This window comes from Hyaena hyaena, unplaced genomic scaffold (assembly GCF_003009895.1).
Source record: "Hyaena hyaena isolate Hyena2069 unplaced genomic scaffold, ASM300989v1 scaffold_153, whole genome shotgun sequence".
Taxonomy (NCBI): Eukaryota; Metazoa; Chordata; class Mammalia; order Carnivora; family Hyaenidae; genus Hyaena; species Hyaena hyaena.
Window position 1 is genome coordinate 1,712,019 of NW_024080785.1, and position 23,401 is coordinate 1,735,419.

The following is a 23,401-nucleotide window of genomic DNA, read 5'->3' on the forward strand; positions in this document are numbered from 1 at the left end:
ACAGTGGAGGCGGGACGCGCCTACACCAGTCCACGCCCATCTGCGCTGGGTAGCCGCTTATCTACCCAAGCCGGATCACTGCTATGAACCAGACGGCCCCCTCGCCCAGACCAGCACAGCGGCACTGCTTGGATTAACTCTAGGTCAGTTCTTGTTATTTAGATATATTCTCCCTTTTCTCCTTATCTCCTCCTCTAGGCTGGTTTTACTCTGGTTAGTGGTTTGCTTAAACCGACAAATTTAGTCCATCCTCTTGATGCATGCTTTACACCTCCCTCTTTACCTTCCTTTCTCTCTCTCTGGAATAATCAGGCCGTATAGTTTTTCTGGGTAACGTTATCTTCGTTTCTTTTTCCTCGCTTCCTTTCTTACTCTCCTTTATCTCTCTCTGGCTTAAACCTTTTAGTCTCTCTTCCTGATCAATGTTTTTCTCTTTCTCCTGCCCCATCATTTCTCTCTTTATATATGCTCTTCCATCAGCACCACCTGTACCCTGTTATTTACTTGCAGCTGGTGATTCTGATTTTATGCTTTTAGATGGTCTTTTGCTTTTAGTTTGTTTTTTTGTTTGTTTGTTTTTGTCTGCTTGCTTGTTTTATTTGTTTGTGAGCTTGTGTGTCTTCATTTTCTGTTTGCTTGTCTGTTTTCCTTTCCAGGGTTGTTACTTCAAGGAACAAACCAAAGCACACCTGGTGGAGAGCCCAACACATCACTACATGTAGGGAAATAAAATAACCAAGGTCACAACAGCAGAGAGCAAGTAACAGTCTCCAGAAAACACAGCTAGGCCCCTGCCAGTGTATGAGCCCCCTTTAATATAGCAGTATTCACAGGTGCAGAGCACATAACAAGCTTTTAAAACTTACAAGGGACTGAAAACTAGCCAAAATGATAAAACAGAGGAATTCTCCTCAAAAGGAATTCCAGGAAAAAGTGACAGCTACAGCATTGATCAAAACAGCTATAAGCAACATAACTGAACAAGAATTTAGAATAATAGTCATAAAATTAATTGCTGGGCTTGAAAAAAGCATAGAAGACGGCAGAGACTCCATTACTGCAGAGATCAAGGATGTTAAATATAATCATGATGAATTTTAAAATGCTATAAATGAGGTGCAAAATAAAATGGAGGCAGTCACAGCACAGATTGAAGAGGCGGAGGGGAGAATAGGTGAATAAGAAGATACAATTATAGAAAAAGAAGAAGCCAAGAAAAAGAGAGATAAATTGATCCAGGAGCATGAAAGGAGAATTTGAGACCTGACTGATGCAATCAAATGGAACAATATTTGTATCATAAGAATTCTAAAAGAAGAGGAGAAAGAAAGGGGCTGAAGGGGTACTTGAACAAATCATAGCTGAGAACTTCCCCGACCTGGGGAAGGAAACAGACATTGAAATCCAAGAGGCACAGAGAACTCCCCTCAGACATAACTTGAATCGATCTTCTGCACAACATATTATAGTGAAACTGGCAAAATACAAGGATAAAGAGAGAATTCTGAAAGGGATAAAAGTTTATAGGGATAAACGGGCCTTAACATATAAAGGCAGACACATAAGGGTAGTAGCAGACATATCTACTAAAACCTAGCAGGCCAGAAAGGAATGGCAGGAAATTTTCAATGTGATGAACAGGAAAAATATGCAGCCAAGAATCCTTTGTCCAGCGAGCCTGTCTTTCAGAATAAAAGGAAAGATAAGGGTTTTCCCTAACAAACAAAAACTGAAGGAATTCGTCACCACTAAACCAGCCCTACAAGAGATCCTACAGGGAACTCTATGAGGGAAAAGTTGCAAGGAAAACAAGGTACAAGAGACATCACTACAAGATTGAAACCTACAGATAACACAGTTACTCTAAATCCATATTTTTCAATAATAACACTAATGTAAATTGACTAAATGCTCCAATCAAAAGACATAGGATTTCAGAATGGATTAAAAAAAACAAGACCCATCTATTTCCTGTCTACAAGAGACTCATTTTAGACCTGAGGACACCTTCAGATTGAAAGTGAGGGGATGGAGAACTATCTATCATGCTATTAGAAGTCAAAAGAAAGCTGGGGTAGCCATACTTATATCAGACAAACTAGACTTTAAAGTAAAAGCTGTAACAAGAGATGAAGAAGGGCATATATAATAATAATTACAGAGTCTATCCATCAGGAAGGGCTAACAATTATAAATGTCTGTGCACCGAATTCGGAATCACCCATATTTATGAAACAATTAATCACAAACATAAGCAATCTTATTGATAAGAATGTGGTAATTGCAGGGGACTTTAATATTCCACTTACAGCAAAGAATAGATCAACTAGACAGAGAATCACTAAAGAAACAATGGCCCTGAATGACAAACTGGACCAGATGGACTTGACAGATATATTTAGAACTCTACATCCCAAAGCACTGGAATTCACTTTCTGCTCAAGTGCACATGGTACATTCTCCAAGATAAATCATGTACTGAGTCATAAAGCAGCCCTCAACAAATATAAAAGAATTGAGATCCTATCATGCACACTTTCGGATCACAACGCTATGAAACTTGAAATCAACCACAGGAAAAAGTCTGAAAAAACCCCAAAAGCATGGAGGTTAAAGAACATCCTACTAAACAATGAATGGATCAACCAGGCAATTAGAGAAGAAATTTAAAAATATATGGAAACAAGTGAAAATGAAAATATAACAATCCAAACCCTTTGAGATGCAGCAAAGGCAGTCCTAAGAGGAAAATAAATTGCAATACAGGCCTATCTCAAGAAACTAGAAAAATCCCAAATACAAAACCTAACAGCACACCTAAAGGAACTAGGAGCAAAACAGCAAAGACACCCCAAACCCAGCAGAAGAAGAGAAATAATAAAGATCAAAGCAGAAATTATAGAATCCAAAAACAAAACAAAACAAAAAAACCCACTAGAACAGATCAATGAAACCAAGAGTTGGTTTTTTGAAAAAATAAACAAAATTGATAAACCTCTGGCTGGGCTTCTCAAAAAGAAAAGAGAGAGGACCCAAATGGATAACATCACAAATGAAAAGGGATTTATTACAACCAATCCCTCAGAAATACAAGCAATTATCAGGGAATACTACGAAAAATTATATGCCAACAAACTGGATAACCTGGAAATGGACAAATTCCTAAACACCCACACACTAACAAAACTCAAATGGGAAGAAATAAAAAACTTGAACAGACCCATAACTATAAAGAAATTGTATCAGTTATCAAAAATCTCCCAACAAATGAGTCCTGGGCCAGATGGCTTCCCTGGGGAATTCTACCAGACATTTAAAACAGAGTTAATATCTATCCTTCTGAAGCTGTTCCAAAAAATAAAGATGGAAGGAAAACTTCTGGACTCATTCTATGAAGCCAGCATCACTTTGATTCCCAAATCAGACAGAGACCCTGCAAAAAAAAAAGAGAGAGAGAACTACAAGCCAATATCCCTGATGAATATGGATGCAAAAATTCTCAACAAGATATTAGCAAATCAAATTCAACAGCATACAAAAAGAATTATCCACCATGATCAAGTGGGATCTATTCCTGGGTTGCAGGCCTGTTTCAATATTCACAAATCAATCGGGAAGCCTGGGTGGCTCAGTCAGTTAAGGGCCCGACTTCGGCTCAGGTCCTGATCTCACGGTTCGTGGGTTCAAGCCCCGCATCGGGCTCTGTGCTGACAGCTCAGAGCCTGGTGCCTGCTTCGGATTCGGTGTCTCCCCCTCTCTCTGACACTCCCCTGCTCATGCTGTATCTCTCTCTCTCTCTTTCCTGCTTTTTCTCTCTCAGAAATAAATAAAACATAAAAAAAAATTCACAGATCAATCAATGTGATACATCACATTAAAAAAAGAAAAGATAAGAACCATATGATCCTGCCAATAGATGCAGAAAAAACATTTGACAAAATACAGCATCCTTTCTTAATAAAACCCTTGAGAAAGTAGGGATAGAAGGAATTTACTTAAACATCATAAAAGCCATTTATGAAAAGTCCACAGCTAATATCATCCTCAATGGGGAAAAACTGAGAGCTGTCCCCCTGAGATCAGGAACACGACAAGATGTGCACTCATCCCTGTTGTTTAACATAATGCTGGGAGTCCTAGCATCAGCAATCAGACAACAAAAATGAAATAAAAGGCATCAGAATTGGCAAAGAAGAAGTCAAACTTTCGTACTTCACAGACGACATGATACTCTACATGGAAAACCTGACAGACTCCACCAAAAGTCTGCTAGAGCTGATCTATGAATCAGCAAAGTCGCAGGGTACAAAATCAACGTACAGAAATCGGTTGCATTTTTATACACCAATAATGAAGCAACAGAAAGAGAAATCAAGAAACTGATCCCGGGGCGCCTGGGTGGCTCAGTCAGTTAAGTGTCCGACTTCAGCTCAGGTCATCATCTAACAGTTCGTGGGTTTGAGCCCTGCATCAGGCTCTGTGCTGACTGCCAGCTCAGAGCCTGGAGCCTGTTTCAGATTCTGTATCTCACTATCTCTCTGACCCTCCCCTGGTCATGCTGTCTCTCTCTCTCTCTCTCTCTCTCTCTCTCTCAGAAATAAATAAGTTTTAAAAAAACATTAAAAAGAAACTGATCCCATTTACAATTGCATCAAAACCCATAAAATACCTAGGAATAAACCTAAACAAAGATGTAAAAGATTTATATGCTGAAAACTATAGAAAACTTATGAAGGGAATTGAAGAAGACACAAAGAAATGGAAAAAACATTCCATGCTCATGGATTGGAAGAATAAATATTGTTAAAATGTCAATACTACCCAAAGCAATCTACATATTCAATGCAATCCCAATCAAAATTGCACCAGAATTCTTCTCAAAGCTAGACCAAACAATCCTAAAATTTGTATGGAACCACAAAGGACTCTGAATAGCCAAAGTAATATTGAAGAAGAAAACCAAAACAGGAGGCATCACAATCCTAGACCTCAGCCTCTACTGCAAAGTTGTAATCATCAAGACAGTATGGTTTTGGCACAAAAACAGACGCATGGAACAATGGAATAAAATAGAGAACCCAGAATTAGACCCACAAATGTATAGACAATTAATCTTTGACAAAGCAGGAAAGAGTATCTAATGGATAAAAGACAGACGGTGCTGGGAGAACTGGACAGCAACATGCAGAAGAATAAATCTAGACCACTTTCTTACACCATACACAAAAATAAACTCAAAATGGATGAAGGACCTGAATGTGAGGAAGGAAACCATCAAAAACCTAGAGGAGAAAGAAGGCAACAGCCTCTTCGAACTCAGTCACAGCAATTTCTTACTCGACACATCTCCAGAGGCAAGGGAATCAAAAGCAAAAATGAACTGGGACCTCATCAAGACAAAAAGCTTTTGCAGGGCAAAGGAAACAATCAATAAAACTAATAGGCAACTGATGGAATGGAAAAAGATAGTTGCAAAAGAAATATCAGATAAAGGGCTAGTATCCAAAATCTATAAGGAACTAACCAAACTCCACACCTGAAAAACAAATAATCCAGTGAAGAAATGGGCAGAAGGCTTGAATAGACACTTTTCCAAAGAAGACATCCAGATGACCAACAGACACATGACATGATGCTCAATGTCACTCATCATCACGGAAATACAAATCAAAACCACATTGAGATACCACTTCATGCCAGTCAGAGTGGCTAAAATGAACAAATCTGGAGACTATAGATGCTGGCGAGGATGTGGAGAAACGGGCACCCTCTCACACTGTTGGTGGGAATGCAAACTGGTACAGCCGCCCTGGAAAACAGTGTGGAGGTTCCTCAAAAAATTAACAATAGAACTCCCCTATGACCCAGCAATAGCACTGCTAGGAATTAACCCAAGGGATACAGGAGTGCTGATGTATAGGGGCACATGTACCCAAATGTTTATAGCAGCACTTTCAACAATAACCAAATCATGGAAAGAGACTAAATGTCCATCAACTGAGGAATGGATCAAGAAGACATGGTTTATACATACAATGGAATACTACATGGCGATGAGAAAGAATGAAATCTGGCCATTTGTAGCAACGTGGATGGATCTGGAGGGTACTATGCTGAGGAAAATAAGTCAGGCAGAGAAAAACAGATACCATATGTTTTCACTCATATGTGGATCTGGAGAAATTTAACAGAAGACCATGGGGGAAGGGAAGGGGTAAAAGTTACAGAGAGAGAGGGAGCCAAATCATAAGAGACTCTTAAATACTGAGAACAAACTGAGGGTAGATAAGGGTTGGAGGAGAGAGGAAAGTGGGTGATGGGCACGGAGGAGGGCCCTTGTTGGGATGAGCACTGGGTGTTATATGGAAACCAACCTGACAATAAATTATATTAAAGATTTCAAAAATAATAAAAAAATAAACAGAAAAAAGAAAAAGAAAGGAAAGAAAAGAAACTGTGCTGGAGGGCTAGGGGAAAGGAAGTGATATGTGTGTGTCCTTAGGAACACCAACCTTTCCAAAACAGAACTTTTGTTTGCCAAGACTTTTAAAATCTGCCGTGTGCATAAAGGCACTGTGAGTTGTAGTAAAATGTAAAGGGTGCTAAGAAGATTGCATGTTTGAGGGCCAGAAAGACTGGTTGTCAGTTTAGTTTTGCCACTTGTAAGCTATAGGACTTTGGGGAGGTAATTGAATCTTTGCTTATTTCCTTTCACATGAGAGAAAGACGTGTAGAAATAAACCAGCCAGCACAGAGCAGAAGCTCAAAAGACCTCGGTTTCTTTCCTCTCTGCACCAGCTAGCTTCATTGTGACAGGGATCATTCCCATTCCATCCATGCTCAGCTGTAACTTATGGGCAGGTTTTTAATTTTAGAAAAATGGTGGAAATTGCTCAACATTTGTAGTCAGAAGACCCGGAATTGATTCTTGCCCTTGAATCTTGGACTTGCCATCCAGGCCTTCTAAGACTTGTTCTCCTCACTGTAAAGTAGGTAATAAGTTTCCTATAGGGAGGCTGTAAGGATTAAGTGAAATAACAGTGGAGTTGAATGGGCCTTTGAAACCATAACACTAGTGTAAAATAGCATTTTGCCTCCCAGCTAGAAAGCACTCTGTTTGAAAGCATGTACCAATATAATAAGCGTCTAGAAGGAGCCTCAGATTAAATTAGAAATATGTTCCTTCCGCAACCTTGGTATATAAATGTGAAAGCCCAGAAATGCTAGGCCAACACCCCTTAGAAGGTTCTATCACCAGCCTTGATCTCCTGAATGCCTGGGAAAGCTCAAACTTCCTTTTGCCAAGGAGACGGGACTCTTTCTTCTATACACAAAGGGTTGGTTGGTCAAAGATCAGTAAGTCTGTGAGAGGAGATTGTTAGGCCTCAGAGAGATAAGAGGAGTGGCATTTATTAGCAGTGGTTGGTTTCCAAGGAGGCAAAAGAAGGCTTATGTCCCAAATGAAGAAGTTTCAGCATGCCTGTCCCAGTGGTAAACTCGCCATTATCCCATCTGTTCAATGAGCTGGGAACCCAAACTCACATGCAGTGTCATTAAAGCCAGATTCCTACCAGGACTCCTTGAGGGAAGGTGGCTATAACAGATGTGACAGTACAAGTCAGCATTTCTAGACAGAAAGAAATAAAATCTTCTGTAAAATGCAGGATTGCCAATGAGCGAGAGACCTCCCCCTTTCTAGACACCGCAACATTTGAGGAGGATTTGGCCTCGATTGCTCTGTATCCCCAGATAAAGCCGGACAAAGCCAGGCTTTCCCAATCTGAGATAGTGTGATCTTGAAAACCACAGTCTCACTGCTCTGAGAACACCTGCGCATTTATCAACACAAACTATCAAGTTGATTAGATCTGCTTTTAACCTAATCCATGCATTGAGTGTTTTATTACACGCAATGAATTTAGCAGCTGATACTTATTGGCACTTTATGGCCTAAAAAGGATTTTCGTGTGCATTTTGTTTTATTTTAAAAATCACATTTCAAAATATATTGCAATGCAAGTCTTTTTGGAAAACAAAAAATACAGAATAGTGTAAATAAAATAAACATCTTTTAAATCACCCAGAGATAAGCCAATTTCACTTTTACTTTAAATATATAAAATGTATTTAACATATGCAAATACTTTCAACATTTATGATACTTTTACCTCCTAATTTATGTCTCTGCCAATCACCTCTTAAGTAAGGGGAGCTAAATAAATTTTAATAATTACAATTGAAAGACAATTATAAGTAAGTATATTGCAGTGTGGTAAGAGGATGCAATGTGGTATAGTTGAAAAGGGAGAGGCTTTGAATTAAAAAATAAACTTGGGTTCAAATACTGGATCAGTCAGTTGCGAATAGTATAACTTGAACAAGTTACCTACGCTTCTGGAACTTCATTTTTAAGAGTTTAGAGTTATACCAGAAGTTCCTTGAAGACGGGAAAAGGGTCTTACTCTCTCTAACTTTGAGTGCCTGATGCAGGGTGTGGCTTGGCGCCAGGGGACCCAGATGTGTGCTGACTTGAAGCAAGCTGACTGGAGAACCAGCAGAGTGACATTTCGGTTGTCAGCTGCTGGGGCCCTCCGTAGGAAAAGGTTACTGGGTGCACCTGAAGTTGTGTTCTGACTCAGCCATCTCCCCAACAACGTGGCTAACTCTCGTTTCGTCCTGTTTCAGGGCATGACTGCACTTCTCATCCTGGTGTGAAACAGACAGTGCCAGCTCTTGCATCAAACAGCAGATTTGGTAGCAAATAGTCATGACTTGCAACTGGGGATCAGAGAAGGCGGTGGACATTGGGTTGAAATCTTCTATCACAATTGCTTCGTGTGGCATCTCATCAACAAGGTGCTTCAACCCAGAGTGGACTTGAAACACAGGTATGCATTTGTTTTAATCCAGGGCTTAGAAGGATCAATGCAAAGAGGATTGTGCCGCTCAAAACCAACCTGCTTCTTTGTACTTATAGATAAGGGTTTTTCTTTTACTCAGAGAAATCCCATCAAGGACTCATATGACTTTGGTGGCTCATTAGGACTGCTTGCTACAATTGGAAATCATTAGATAAAAAGGAGCCAAAAAAAAAAAAAAGGTCAACTGTCTCTGAAGATGGGATGGCTCTTGCCATTACCCTCACTCTGCCCAGTGAAGAGTTATGATCAAAGGGCTCTGCAGAAAAGTGGGTAAGGGGGGTTGAAATATGTAAGTGCCCAGGTTGGGCTCAGCTTTGATTTGAATCCTGTTCACTTGCACATCCCCACCCATATCCAGGAGGCTCGGCTGCCCTTCCAGCTGGATTGTTAATTTAGGGTCTGCAGTGCAGTGTGTTCCAAATCCTTTAGTTGGCAAGAATGGAGAAATTGACTTTGCTAGAGTTTCTAATAAGAGGTTCCACTGTCTTGACAGGCTAAAGAATGTTTTCCCTGAGACAGATGCATGAGCAGAGTAATTCTTCCCATTTACAGACCATTCTGTGGCTGCTAATAAAAGGCCTGGCTCTGCAAAAGTGAGTTTGTCTAAGCTACTGTTCATTTAGAGAGTGAGAGTGGTTCATTTTGCTCAGTGGTCACCATTGGAAACCTCACATATGGAAAATCTCTTCTCACGTGGCGTCTGAAAATAATGAGTGTAATAGAAACAGACACTCCTGATATTGTAGTAAAAGAAGTGAATGGGCCCCAATAAAAACACCTGCCACAGGGATCTGCTTCTGGACACATTCCTCTGGTAGGTTGCATACTATACCCAGAATCCTTTTGAAATGAAATAGGACTCTTGAACTCTAATTATAATCATAACCATGCTGGCTGGAAATGCAGCCAACCGCAGAGAGAAGGCTAAAAGATTTCCCATTTGTGGAAAGCCCACACTTCATTAAAAAGCCCAGAAAGCACTTGGCAGTCATCAGAGACAGGTCAGCATGACTATACTTCCCTTTTGACCCTACACGGACACATAAATAATTCATCACATGGCTAGAGTGTGCTCTGCAGTTTTCAAAGTGTTTTGCATACATTATCATCTCATTCAAACTTCACAACAACTCATAGATGTAGGAATTATTGCTCTCATTTTACAGACCAGCAGACAGAGGCTCAGAGAGGTTAGCTACTTTACCAAGTATGTGGCTAGTTAGAAGGAGAGCTAGGGCTGGAACGCAGTATACATTGAGTCCCTTCTAGATGGAGGCACTGTGATGGGCTCTGAGTAGGTGCTGAAAACAAACCGATATGATTCCTGCCCTCTTAGAGATGATACTGTATTGGAGAACAGGGATGGTAAACAAGTAAACAAACACATAATTATAAATAATTTAGGAGCTAGGAAGAAAAGGAACAGGGTTGAGTAGCAGAGGATGATGACGATGGGGTGGTATAAACCTTCTTAGCTAGAGGCAATAGGGAAGGCTTCTCAGGAGAGTACACACACATAAAGGCTAATATAATGGAAAGGATCATAAGGATCTGGGGCCAATCTTTGTAAGGGGTGAGGGGAGCTGATGCTCACTTCATGGTATAAACCTAGGATATCCTGGCACCAGAATCCAATGGTGAAAGATAAAGTGCAGGGAAAGGAAGACGCCAGTTTCATGGGCTTTGTAGACTACAAAAGAGCCAGGGATTTTTCCAGAGAACAATGGAAGCCATGGCTGCGTTTTGCGGAAGGATCTGCTGCTATCTGATCTGTGACGTAAATGATCATGCTGGCTGTGATGGGGAGGAAGGCACTTAGGGGGCAAAGACGGGAGCAGAGAGATGAAGTAGAAGGCCGTTTTGGTCCTGGAGAGAGATGATGGTGGATCAGAGAGAGTAACAAGTGGCAGTGGTGACGGAGAAAAATAGACAGATGTGGGATCTATTGTGGAGGTTAATCCAATACAGTTTATTAATGAATTGGTGTGTGAAGGAAAGAAGTATGAGGACAAGTGAGAATCAAAAATAAGTCCTTTGTTTGTGTTCTGGTCCTCAGGGAGGAGTAGAGCACAGGTTTGGGGCCGTGCCACAGTTTGGATCCCTGAGTGCCTGTTGGACGCACATGACTTTGTACGTCCCGCCCCCCACAATGCTGCTCCTCAAGCACCTACACTGTTTTCCTCAGATTTGCCTGCTGGGGTGGGAGCAGAGGATGCGGCTTCACATGTTTACATTCTCCTAGGCCTTTCTCATGTTGGTGAAAAGAAAGGGAAATAAGAAAGGCATGAAAGTAGACACTTAAAATCACCTTCCTTCCAGCTTTGTTTCCCTACGATAGTAGTCACTAATCAGAGACGGTAACACACAATCCAAGTATGAATATTACACCTTCATCCTTTCCTTTTCCTTGTCTCAGAGTCCGGACATGGATGGGGGGAGGTTGGTAAGAGAAGAAGACAGAGTGGAAGGGAGGAGAGAGAAGGGAGAAGCTATGTTACGGTAGACAGTAGAATTTGGGGGTCAGACAGACCTGGGCTCAAGTCCTGCTTCTCTGACTTATGAGATGATGTATCTGGCAGGGTGGTTAACCTGTCTGAACCCAGATTTTGTCACCCACCAAATGGAATAATAATGCTCACCTGTGTGGTATGCTTAAACGTGGCCATCTATTTTCCAGTCCTCCGAATCTGGCCTTATAACTTGTTTTATCAGTAGACCATGGAGGAAATGGCACCATGAACTCAGATATGAACTCAGGCCTCAAAAGGCCTTGCAGCTTCCATTTTTGCCTTCTTAGAATGTTAAAGCTGTGAGCTTGAGCCAGCCTGCTGGAGAGGCCACGTGAAGGGAAATCAAGGTGCCACAACCAACAGCCTGCCCACATTTGTGAAGGACGCCATTCTAAATCATCCAGTCCCTGTCATTCCATCATCCACCAGCTGAGTGCAGCAGCAGGAGTGAGCCCAGGAGGTCTTCAGTGGGAGGACCACCCAACTGTGTTCAGCCCAAAATTGCGAGCCCACAGAATTGTGAGCTAATAAATGATTGTTGTATAAGCGCGGAGTAGTTTGTAACTCACCACAGGCTACCTGACAAACCCAGCAAAAACATTGTGGGAATTAAGTGATACAACACACAAAGTGCATATGCTGTCTATCAGAGTAGGCATTTAACAAATACCTACTGTCAGTTTCTACTCTGGCTGCTGAGACCATGGGGTAAAGACATATTCTCTGTGACTCTTTTTAAAATAGAAACTCAGAAAGTTGTCTTTGAAAAACATATTGCTGTATCAACAGTGTTTTCACTTTTCTATAGCTGAATTTGATTTTATTGCTGATAGGTAGTATTTTCACTACATTTGGACGGATTAGGGTCTGTGGCTTAACCCAACCATCACCTAGAACAGAGTCTTTATGAGTAAATGTGCAGTGAGTTCCAAACTGCCAATGTTCTTGAGAGAGCCACTCTCAATGAGAGAGCCACTATACTGGGGAATTTCCTGGTGAGAACAGAGGCTGGGGCATTCAAGGTGAGCAGAGCCCAAGCGGTAGTGGTGAGAGGAAGCAGACTGTGTTGAGAGACCCAGGATGGTTGGCTTGGCTAATTTAGAAATATATAAAAAGATATAAAATAATATATAAAAAAGATATAACAAATATATAAAAAGATAATAATAAGGAGATGAGAGTAAAGACAGGAGCCATTCGATCCTGTTATTAATTCACCACATGGTTATTAGCACATACTATGTGCTCAGAAGCTTGAGGATACACAAACATGAATAAAAGAAGTTACAGACCAGGAAGGAAGCCTGATGACTAGAAAAACAGTCTAGTCAGGGCAACCTGTAAGTGTTATAATAGAGGGAACTATCAGTGCTTTGGAAACACAGGGGAAGAAGAAACTAACTCTGCCTTGGTAACCAGTGACAGTTTCGTGGATGAATTGAGTGTTAACAGAATGAAAGGACGTTATTTGACAGAGAAAGGCAGGAAATGCTTTCAAGAAGAGAGGAACAGCATTTTTAAAGACTTGGCTGTGAGAAAGAGAAGAGTTGGCCAAGGCTAGAGCTCAGGGTCCGTGGGAAAGACAGAGTGAGAGAGGTAGAAAGGGATCCCATTGTGAAGAGCTTTGAAGGGCAGACCATAGAGCACAGGCTCCAAATGCTATAGGGTCTACAGTGTAGACAAACGGTTTCAAACATTTTGTTTTGTACCCCCTAAAGGAGATTTGAGAAACTATGTATCCCTCCACATTTTAATGGATGTTAAAGTAATATTAATGGATATCAATTTGAATAGTTGCATAGAGTATATAATTGTAGGCAGACTGTAAATAATAATAGTAGAAATCATACATTAATCTCTATGTATCCAAAGGAATCTAAATACTACAGTGATTTATACCTATACTCATCCACTTAAAAAATAGAAGCTCAAGTTCTTCTTTCACAGTGAGAAATTTATGTTGATAATCTCTCTCCTTGAATTCATATTTCAATAAAAAGTCTATTTCCTTGAATTTTTCTTCCACTATAGAATTGTATCCCAATGTAATATATTTTTATGGTTGAATGTATTCTATTGATGGCACGGTTATACTTCTTAGCACTAAAAATATGAATAAAATTTAAATGGAAATTTTAATTTCCTGTGACTGTAACTCTAAGTATTAAAAAATTCTTCTAGAGTTTTCATTATTAGTAAGACTAACTTTTCTCAGCAATATGTATTGCCAATTTAATAAACAATTCCTAAATAATAAAAGTAAAATTTCATTGGAATTGCACTTCTTAATGAGATGATTAGCCTTTTCAATTAGTACTTATGTCTGATGAAGAATATTACTTATTCATGTAAAGTTCATGCATGGTTCAGCATCATGTCTGTTCCTATTTTTCATTTTTAAAGAGGTAAGTGCCAAGGAAATATGTTTACTTAAGTAAATGAGATAGAAGGACTTTTAATAGAGAAATGTCACTCTATTCTTTAACTCCTTCTAAGTTAAATGTCAAAAGTCTTAAAGTGATCTATCATTGGCAATTATTTCAAATGATCTATCACCTAAAAACTCCATTAAGTGCCCCTTCAATCATGTTGAAAGCAAAAGAACTAGAAACCACCTGACTTGCAAAAACATTTGTTACCTAATCAATAAAATCTTTCATTTTCTCAATTTCTGGGATATATATACATATATATATATTTCTACCATATATATATATATATATAAGTTTTACTAAGACTCTTCTTTTAATTATATATATTATAATCTACTTTGAGAGACCTTGTTAGAACTTAATATACTCAGAAAGAATTGGGAAGTTGAATACTATTCTTTTCAACACACTTTTGCTTATATAACATTTTAAGTAAAACCTTTTATGTAAACGCATGCTTCATATTCATTTTTGTCAAATTTGGGCTACAGATTTAGTTCATCACGTTATGAGAAATGTCCTCTGTATAAACCTAAGTGGCAAAGTCAGACCTTATCATTAAAGTAGCTAACTAATCAGATAACCTTTCAGAAAATGTATGACTTTCTATTCTCTTTCACTTCTATGTTTGAATTTTAAGATATATACTTACAGGTAGAGAATGGATGGATAGAAAAACAAATGGATGAATGGCTGAGTGGGTGGATGGATGGATGAATTGAAAGAAAGACTGATGATGGATGGGTTGATAGGTAGATAGATTAGATAGATAGATAGATAGATGATAGATAGATAGATAGATAGTTAGATAGAAATAATAGATGAAAAACTAAAAATTTTCCACCTGCTAGCAAACACTTATAACTACCCAATTCATTTTTTTAAACCAGGTTTATTTATTTATTTTGAGAGCAAGAGTGAGTGTAAGTAGGGAAGGGGCAGAGAGAAAGAGGGAAAGAGAGACTCCCAAGTAGGCTCCAAACTGTCAGCACAGAGCCTGCAGTGGGGCTCAATCCCATGAACCACGAGATCATGACCTGAGTCAAGATCAAGTGGGATGGTTAACTGACTGAGCCACTTAGGCACCCACCAAAGTTCTTACAAATGTTTTCTTGCAAAATTTAGATTTAAAAACCAAACAAACAATAAGACAAGATCCCAAACTCCATAAACACATACCTAGGCAATTTTGAAAGGAAATGTAGCAAAATATCAATAGTGATCATCTGGGTTGGAGGATTGCAGTTGATTTTATTCTTTAAAAATATTATTCGCTATTTTCTAAAATCTCTATGAAAGCCACACATTCTTTTATAATTAGAAAAAAACAATAAATAGTATTTTATCAAGCAATTTCTCATTGAATAAGCTTTTTGATAGTTGCCTTCTACATTACCAAGTTCTAGGAAAATGTGAAATGCCATTTTCTAGGATACCTTTGTTATTTCAGCTCTCAGCTGTGGTTTTCCAAGCTATATCTCATTTAATCCTCACAACACCCTCATGAGATTGGTACTTCCCTTTACAGATGAGAAATAGGAGTTGCAAAGAAGTTAAGCCACATATCCAAGGCCCTTTAGATAAGCAGCGATTCCACTTACCAACTGGTTGACTGGTGATTTTAAACCAGATCAGTTGAACCTTGAAATCCAAATGCTTCTAAGTGTCACACTGTATATATTAAAATAGGAGACTTTGAAAATGAACATTATCAATAACATTAATTAAAGTAATCATTGCTATATTGAAATCTATATGGCTTGTGCATATTTTCTCACAATATTTTTTCCACTTTCTAAGGACATTGTTGGGAAAGCAAAAATGTTTAGATTTAATAAGGTGCAATTTATAAAATTTTGATTTTTGTATGGTCCTTTTGACATCATATTAAGAATCTTTGAATCCAAAGTCACAAGGATTTTCTTCTAGAAGTTTTATAGTTTTTGCTCGTACCTCAAGACCCATAATCTATGTTGAATTACTAATTGTGTGTGATTTGAATTAGGAAATCAGCTAGTGTTATTTGTCCAACAGTGTTTTTCAGAATTTTTGGCTATTGTAGTTTCTTTGCATTTGCATATATGACTTTTAGGATCAGGTTGACAATTTTTACCAAAAAAGGATGTTAGGATTTTGATTGAAATTATGTTTAGTCTCTAGATACAATTTGGAGAGTAATGCTGTCTTAATATTATTGAGTTTTCCAATCCATTAACATGAGACATCTCTCCATTCCTATTAAGCATTCTTTACTTTCTTTCAGCAATGGTTTATAGTTTTCAGTGTAATCACATTTCTTTGGTTAAATTTATTCCTAGGTATTTCTTTTATTATATTCTAAGTGGAATTTCTTTCTTAATTTCAGTTCTTGAAAATGTGTTGGTAATATAAACAAATGTAAACAAATATAATTGGTTTTTATATCAATTTTGAATCCTGCAACCTTGTTAAGCTTTCCTATTCATTATAGTCATTTTATTGTCAATACCTCAGAATTTTCTATATTCAGGATTCTGTTGTATGAAAATAAAGACAGTTTTACTTATTCCTTTCCAATTTGCATGCTTCTATTATGTTTATTTCTTTATTAAACTGAATAGAATTTTCAAAAAACTGTTCACCAGAAGTGGTGAGAGCAGACACCCTTCCTGTGTTTCTGATCTTGGGAGAAAAGCATTTAACTCTGCCGTCATTAAGTATGAGGCCAGCAGTAGGGTTCTCATAGATGCCCTTTATCAGGTTAAGAAAGTTCCTTTTTATTTCATTATTTTTAAGAGTTTTTGACATGGATGGGTGATTTATTTGTCAAATAATTTTTCTATTTCTATAGGGATGATAATGTTATCACCTCTATTCTATTAATTCAGTATATCCCATTAATTGCTTTTTAGACATTAAAACAATCATGCATTCCTAGGATAAATCCCACTTGGTCATGGTGTATAATTTATTTTGCACATTACTGGATTCAGTTTGTTAATATTTTGTTAAGGATTTTTGCTGAGTTTGAATTTTTTTTTAGAATAGGGGTTTAGAATTATAAATTTGGGGGATGGCTGGGTGGCTCAGTCAGTTAGCGTCTGACTCTTGATTTCAGCTCAGGTCATGATTTCAGGGTCATGAGATTGACTCCAAGTCAGGCTCTGTGCTGGGCACGGCGCCTGCTTAACATCCTGTGTCTCTTCTTTCCTCCACCTCGTGCACACTCTGTCTAAAAAAGAAAAATAAATTTTTCTCTAAATACTACTTTAGCTACATTCCATAAAATTTGATATATTGTGTTTGTTCATTTAAGCCAAAGTATTTTCTAATTTACCTATGATTTCCTCTTTTATTTGTTTATTTTTTATTTATTTTTTTTTTAGGTTTTAAAAATTTTTATTTTTTTAAAGTTAACATGTGCATAAAGGGAAACTGAGAAACACAAGAAGCAAAGAACAAAGTCATCCACAATCATCACAAGCAGTTTACAGTTTGACTTCTAGGTCCCATGTGTGTACCTACACAACTAAGCATTTTAATGTAATTAAGATTGTACAGTTACGTATCATGCTTTTTTACACACCATGAATATTTACCATTTCAAAGTCCCAAAACTATGAGTATCTTGATAACCAAGAATACACTACACCAACACCATCTGAAAGAAAAAAATGTAATCCTGCCTTTCTTGGCGACAAAAATGGCAGCAGGCCTCAAGATAAAGGTACTGGCAGAGTTACAATTAAAATACTGCATTCCCTTAATGTTTAATTAAAAATGAGACAAAGTAACAGAGTACACAAAGTATAATGCTTCTAAAAGAATTCATTCTCTAGTCTATATTCAAATATTAGCAAGGAGGTATGTTTCCGCTGAATCACTTAATGTAGCCCTACAGTACAGCCAAAGAGATGCATACACATTATCATTAGAATGTAGATATGAACACATCCACACACATCCCTCCCACTATACTGCCTTCTGCCCCTCTGCTGCCAGTCTAATGAATAAGTCCTGACATACATTTCTCAGAGACAGCTTAACACCTCCATGCCCAAGATGCTTCCTTCCTATCAATTTTAACAAAAAGAAACTTATAAATTGGTTACTTTAGTAGCTGTACATTGTATCATACATTGTCATCTCAGGACATCCAAAAAGTTTAGTGTTACAAAATAATGAACCTTTATTTGTTTATTTTTAAGAGGTATGTTGTCTTACACATATTTGGGGTTTTTTCCTGGATTTGTTCTTATTGCTGATTTCTAATTTAATTAGAAAAATATTTGTATGATTTCAGACTTTAAAAATGGACTGATACCTGTTTTTTTGCCTAGTGTATGCTCTATACTGGATAATGGGCCATGTGTAGTTAAACAATAACGTGTATGTTGCTATAGTTGAACAGGATGTTCTATAGATGTTAGCTGGATCAAGTCAGAGTTGTTCAATCTTCCATATCCTTCCTTACTTTTTGTCCCTTTGTTCTACCAGTTACAGAGAAAGGACCATTGACATTTTCAACTGTTGAATGTTCTTTTTTTCCCCTAATACTTTAATTACATTTTTATTTCTTGCTTTTTGGGGCTCTGTTATTAAGTGTATATACATTTATAATTGTTACTTTTTCTTGATATATTGAGCTCTTTATCATTATGAAAGATACCCCTTTGTCTTAAGATGATTTCATATCTTAAAGTCAGTTTTTTCTGATACTAATATATTTATTCCTAGTATCTTACATTCAACCTCTTTGAGTCATTGAATCTAAAATCTCTCTAGCAGACAGAATACAGTTGGAACTTGCTTTATTATCTAGTCTGATCATCTTATCGTTTGATTGGTGTGTGCAGGTCACTCACATATGTCACAGCTATATAAAATAGCTGTATAAATAGAGAGATGGGCACGTTATAACTTCATGGGGATTTTACTCTGCTTAATGCTTTGCAACATTCTTTTGTTTCCTCTTTCGCATAGTACATTTAATCTATGTTCTAGCTTCACCCCTTACTCTCCCCCCTAAAATTTATTCACATTCTTTCTGAAGAAAAGCATACTATTAACTTGAGTTCTTTTGGTTTTGCTCACTTTGTGACCTTTCCCCAAGGTCCCCAAGCTGTAGATCTGTCTCTATAGTGTCTTCGTGAGAGTTGTGACCCTAAAACAGTCCAGGAAAATAACAGGCAAATGTAGGTGTAGTGAAAGTTTAGATGATCAGAAACTTTCCATTTGTGCCAAGGTTGGGGTTAAATTCTACGATAATGTAGAAATAAAATTAGACAAATTAGGGAGGGGAGAAGGTGTGAAAAGTGGGGGGGCAAAATGCCAGGGGCTACTTCTGCAGCTGGGAACCGTCGGTGATGGGCTAGACCAGCACAATCTGCAGGCTCCCGGGGTGGGGGATGGGGTTAGAGGGGTGAAGACGAGCAGGTGTTTCGACAGTGACAGTGGAGATTGCCTTGCTGAGAGAAGCTCATGATCTACACCAGCCATGACAGCCCATGGGGACGGAGGCCCGCCTCCAGAGGCCAAGAGCTGTAAATGTCAGAGGGTAAATAAGCCCTCCCTCAGAAGTGAGATCAGCCTTGGGACGCCTGGGTGGCTCAGTCAGTTAAGTGTCCTACTTTGGCTCAGGTCATGATCTTGCGGTTCGTGAGTTCGAGCCCCATGTCAGGCTTTGTGCTGACAGCTGTGCCTGTCTTCAGATTCTGTGTCTTCCTCTCTCTCTGACCCTCCCCTGCTCACACTGTCTCTCTCTCTCTCAAAAATAAATAAAACATTAAAAAAAAAAAAAAAAGAACTGAGATCAGCCCTAGAAAGGAAAGAAGAGAACCCTGAGGTTTCTAGAGAAGACTAAGTGTTTAAAACACAAAGGGGGTAAGATGAAGTGTTTTCTGGTATTGGCAGCAACAGCGGCTTAGGAACACGTGTTCAGTTACAGAAATAGAGAAAATGAAATTTCTATATATAAAATTCTGATCATATATTTTCAAACTTCTCTGCTGGCTCTGTCTAAATTTTCCTATTGTCAATAACACTGTCATCTTAACCATTCACATTGGCACCCCTTTCTCTTTATCATGCAAAGTATAAAGTCATCTCTGACCACTGTGTGAGGGATGTGGGGGAGGGGGAGAGGCGGTTTTAACGGACTCAGAAGGTATTTTATGTGTTTAACCAAACGTAGGTGAAGGGGACAAAAAGGTGTTTTTTAAAAAACTTTTCTTCTTAATGTTTAATTTATTACTGAGAGTGAGAGTGAGAGAGAGAGAGACAGCGTGAGCAGGGGAGGGTCAGCACAGAGTTCTACGCGCGGGGCTCGAACCCACGAATCGTGAGATAATGACCTGAGCCGAAGTCAGACACTTAACTGACTGAGCCACCCAGGCGCCCCAAAGTGGTTTGGCTTTTTTTTTTTTTTTTTAACCTTTTAGAAGGCTTCCTGAGCACCACATAGGGCTTAAAAAAACACCTCAATGAATTAATTTAAAATGTCAGTGACTTAGAAACAGAAAGATTACTTTGCCCCTAAATCACCCATGTAAAGAAAATTATGTTTTGCAAAAATGAACATGGCTTATTATCGATTCCATAACATTTGGAAAGTGGCAGAAAGAGGCACCGCTTGTTCGAGCCCAGTTGACTCAACATTTGCTTCGTGATCAAATGGGATGTACGGTTAGTGCAAATGAACTGTGGTAAATTGGGAAGAGGGCCGCCGGGGCTTTGCACAGCTTAGTTCTCATTTTGGAACATATTGAAGAAGGTGCCCTCCAGGTGTACTGCAAAGTCTCCTCGTGGGAATGAAGCTAACAGTGTCTGCTTATGACAGAGATGTAGGCTCAATCACTCAGTAACTTCTGCGGTGGTTTCCTGTACAGAATCTCCAGTCCCAAAAACCCTCACTTCTGGGAGAGCTGTCTTCTCACCCGCAGCTCTCACAGCCACATCTGTACAGCGAGCTCTCCTCACCCCCACCTGCCCCTGATTCGGTGCTCCAAAGACGTGGCCCAGCTTCCTTCTGCCAGGAAGCCGGATGAACAACCAGAAGGAGAGTCCATCTCAGTGTGGACTGAACAACTGCACTCAAACTCTGGACTGTGGGAGCCCATAATTGGCCAAAGGGCCTAGAGCAGATGGTATGTAGGGTCAGAGATGGAGGCACTACTGAAAGGCCAGAAGAGTTCTCCTTGGGACCCTGACAGCCATCATTTTTGGCTCTTGGCTCATTTTCTAGGCCTAATTATGGTTCCCTACCTTTAGGTTCTAAAATTCATTCCTGGGTGGGGCGCCTGGGTGGCTTAGTCGGTTAAGCGTCCGGCTTTCGCTTGGGTCATGATCTCGTGGTTCGTGGGTTCGAGCCCCGCGTCGGGCTCTGTGCTGACTGCCGGCTCAGAGCCTGGAGCCTGTTTCAGTCTGTGACTCCCTCTCTCTCTGACCCTCCCCTGCTCACTCTCTCTCTCTCTCTCTCTCTCCTAGAAATAAATAAAACATTAAAAATTAAAAAAAAAATAAATAAAATAAAATAAAATTCATTCCTGGGATTCTCATAAGAAAACTTCCTCTTTTTTTTTTTTTGGCCTAGCCTAGCTCAAGTTGATTTCTGTTACTTACAACCCCAGCAGTCATACTAAGGGTCACCAAAATGGTGGTTAGAGACCCAGCATCTGGGAAACAAGATAAGAGGATGATCACATGACAAAAAGAAGACAATAACATTTTTTTAAAAAAAATATGGGATTTAGATATGACACGAAAAGCACAAGACAAAAGAAAAAATAGATAAATTGGACCTCATCAAGATTTAAAACTTTTGCTCTTCCAAGGATATTATCAAGAAAGTGGTGGAAAACCCCCACAAAATGGGGGAAAGTATTTACAAATCATATATTTGATAAGGGATATATATATCTAGAGTACATAAAAAACTTTTATCGTTCAACAATAAAAAGACAATAACTCAATTAAAAAATGGCCAAATGACTTGAATAGACATTTTGTCAAAGAAGATATGCAAATGGTCAATAAGCACAAGAAAAGCTTCAAATCATTATTTTGGGAAATGCAAATCAAAACTACAATGAGGTATCACTCCAAATCTACTAGGATAACTATAATAAGAAAGATGGATAATAACAAGGTATTGGCCTTCATGCACTAATGGTAAGGACATAAAATAATATAGTGTCCCTAGAAAACAGTTTGGCAGTTCCTCAAAATGCTAAATACAGAGTTACTGTATGACCCAGAAATTCTACTCCTAACTATGTACCCAAGAGAAATGGAAACAAATGTGCACAAAAAAATTTACATGGATGTACATAGCAGAATTGTTCATAATAGCTAAGAACTGGAAACAACCTATATGTCCATCAACAATGATTAGATAAACAATGTGGGGCATATACATACAATGAAATATTATTCATTCCTAAGAATAAATGGGGGTGCCTGGCTGGCTCAGTTGGAAGAGCATGCAATGCTGGATCTCAGGGTCATGAGTTCAAGACTCAGGATGGTGTAGAGATTATTAAAAAATAAACTAACTAAACAAAACAAAAACTTAAAAATAAGAAGAAATGAAGTTGGTACATGCTATAGCATGGACAAACCTTAAAACAGTATGCAAAGTCAAAGAAAGGCCATATATTGTTATCATCTCAATGTTCATAGAGATAAAAGGGAAATTAGTGATTTCCAGAGGCTGAAGAGAGGAAGTGGGGAGTGACTGCTAGTAAATATTGGGTTTCTTTTTAGCATGATAAAAATGTTTGGATTAAATATTGATGATCAATATACAACTTATGAATATCATAAATAAACATTATACATTAAAAGGGTAAACTTTATGGTATGTGAATTATATCTCAATAGAGCTATAAAATAATATAGTATTTTAAAAAATGTGGGGAAGAAATATATTGCTCCAACCTAATCACTGAAAAAACCAACAACCCATAATCACACAGTGAAATCTAAGGCGAGTTTTAACTGGCTGCATAAATTTTGCCAAGTTGTTTATTTCTCTAATTCACAGTTGTTTCTCCTGCCAAGTGGGAATAATGATGATATATGTCCTATAAGGTCATTTTAATGATTAAATGAGATACTTCATATAAACTTTTTGGAAGACTGTTAATTGCCCAGTACGCTCTCAGTAAATCTTAGCGGTCTTATAATTATTAACTTACGAATGTAGTTCTTACTGCTAATGAACCCTTACTTTCCCCATGCACCACTCCAATTAGCCCAGATACAACTCAGAGAAAAGACAGAGGGCAGCATGGAGAAATGCTAGGAAGCTGCAAGAATGACTGCAGACCAGTAGCAAAAAAACTTTCACAAATAAGAGACAAATACGATCACTAAATGTGCATCTTCATAAAAATGGATAGACCCAATTACTTCAGTTGAGCTCCCTGAAAAATTGGGAAGCAGAACTACTTCCATGTTTTGAGAAGGTGACTCTAAGTATTTTATTTTATTATAATTTTATAAATCAAGGCAAGAGTATACTTTTATAGTCAAGGTAAAACTTTATTTTGGATCGGTG

The 23,401-nt window shown here is 38.5% G+C and overlaps 1 protein-coding gene and 1 long non-coding RNA gene across 4 annotated transcripts in view; one reads left to right on the top strand and one right to left on the bottom strand.

Moving 5' to 3' along the window:
- The window catches only part of AOAH (acyloxyacyl hydrolase), a 168,920-nt gene that overhangs the window by 142,897 nt on the left and 2,622 nt on the right, over positions 1-23,401 (bottom strand). Inside the window, exon 1 of one of the 2 annotated variants that reach the window (XM_039239156.1) lies at positions 11,561-11,885. The exons of the other annotated variant lie outside the window; for it this stretch is intronic. The gene's annotated coding sequence lies outside the window, so the exon portion shown is untranslated. Of the gene's footprint in view, positions 1-11,560; positions 11,886-23,401 lie in introns of those variants that run through there. 2 annotated transcript variants of the gene reach the window in all.
- LOC120236381 lies at positions 73-9,516 on the top strand. Of its 2 annotated transcripts, none has more exons than XR_005529655.1 (3): positions 73-143; positions 8,686-8,888; positions 9,415-9,516. It is a non-coding gene; the product is annotated as an uncharacterized LOC120236381 (long non-coding RNA). The 2 variants fall into 2 exon arrangements; XR_005529654.1 differs by lacking the exon at positions 73-143 and adding an exon at positions 661-718.